This window comes from Glycine max, chromosome 16 (assembly GCF_000004515.6).
Source record: "Glycine max cultivar Williams 82 chromosome 16, Glycine_max_v4.0, whole genome shotgun sequence".
Taxonomy (NCBI): Eukaryota; Viridiplantae; Streptophyta; class Magnoliopsida; order Fabales; family Fabaceae; genus Glycine; species Glycine max.
In genome coordinates, this window is record NC_038252.2 from 22,886,277 (window position 1) to 22,887,917 (window position 1,641).

At 44.9% G+C, this 1,641-nt stretch overlaps 1 non-coding gene across 1 annotated transcript; it reads left to right on the forward strand.

Annotated features, from left to right (window-relative positions):
- The first annotated feature begins 896 nt into the window (after positions 1–896).
- Positions 897–1,003, forward strand: LOC112999850 (small nucleolar RNA R71). The gene has a single exon (XR_003265068.1). It is a non-coding gene; the product is annotated as a small nucleolar RNA R71 (small nucleolar RNA).
- Positions 1,004–1,641: the final 638 nt, after the last annotated feature.

Below are 1,641 nucleotides of genomic sequence, written 5' to 3' on the forward strand. Positions count from 1 at the left end.
CTACGGGTTGAGGTCCTTGACACTGCTTTCCCGACCTTAATGAAATGGCACTGACATTTTTGGGATTTTGGACAGCTTGAGAAGGCAGCTTGTCAGAATTCTGGGACTGTTGTTGATTCAATTGGGTAGCCAATTGTCCCATCTGATTGGTTAAGCTCTGAATGGAGGCTCTGGTCTCATGCTGAAACTGCATGTTCTGCATAGTCATTTGCCTCACAAGTTCTTCGAGGGAAGGTTGTGGAGGGGCCTCAACTGTTGGCTGTTTCTGGGGTTGTTGCTGTTGTTGGATTGGTGGAGGAATGTATGGTCTGCTTGGGCCAGCAGCATTTTGGAAGGAAGGAGCAGGTTGCTATTGTTGCTGAGGGCTGGACCATCTGAGGTTAGGGTGATTCCTCCGTCCAGGGTTGTATCTGTTGCTCGAGAGGTCATAATTGTTCTGCTGTGGTTGATTTTGCTGCTGAGGTTGGGGAGGTCTATTGTAAATATTTGCAGCATAAGCTTCAGGCTACTCGATTGCTCCAGGTTGTTGCATGGAAGGGCAAAGGCCTGTATGGTGGTCAGCAGAGGAGCACAAACCACAAACCCTTGCAACAGGTACAGATTTCTGATTCAAGGCCAGCTGGGTTACCAAGTTAACCAATGCATCCAGTTTGCCTTCAAGCTTCTTAGTCTCAGATGATGCAGCTGAGTTTGTAGCTACCTCATGCACTCCTCTAATGACTATGGCATCATTTCTGGCGCTAAACTGTTGAGAGTTGGAAGCCATCTTCTCAATTAAATTTCTGGCTTCAGCAGGAGTCATGTCTCCAAGGGCTCCACCACTGGCAGCATCTATCATACTTCTCTCCATATTGCTGTGTCCTTCATAAAAATATTGGAGAAGAAGCTGCTCCGAAATCTGATGGTGAGGGCAACTGGCACATAGTTTTTTAAATCGCTCCCAGTACTCATACAAGCTCTCTCCACTGAGTTGTCTAATACCTGAGATATCTTTCCTGATGGCTGTGGTCCTGGAAGTAGGGAAATTTTTTTCTAAGAATACTCTCTTAAGGTCATCCCAGTTCGTGATGGACCTTGGAGCAAGGTAATACAACCAGTCCTTTGCCACTCCCTCTAATGAATGAGGAAAAGCCTTCAGAAATATGTGATCCTCTTGGACATCTGGGGGTTTCATGGTGGAGCAGACAATATGAAATTCCTTCAAATGTTTGTGCGGGTCTTCACCTGCAAGGCCATGAAACATTGGAAGCAAATGAATCAGTCCAGTTTTAAGAACATATGGGACATCCTCATCAGGGTATTGGATGCACAAGCTTTCATAGGTGAAATCAGGTGCAGCCATTTCCCTTAGAGTCCTCTCACGGGGTGGAGGTTGCGCCATGTTCTCAGAATGTGCAAAATCAGAATGCTCAGAATCAGAATGCTCAAAATTATAATGCTCAAGATCAGGATGATCAAAATCACCAATAACAGAATGCACAGATTCACCAGTAATGGAATGCTCAGAATGATCAAAAGGTATAAAATGATGCCTAACTAATCTATGAAATGTCCTATCTATCTCAGGATCAAAGGGTTGTAAGTCAGATGGATTGCCTCTAGTCATACACTACATTCAGCATGCACACAACTAGTTGCCTT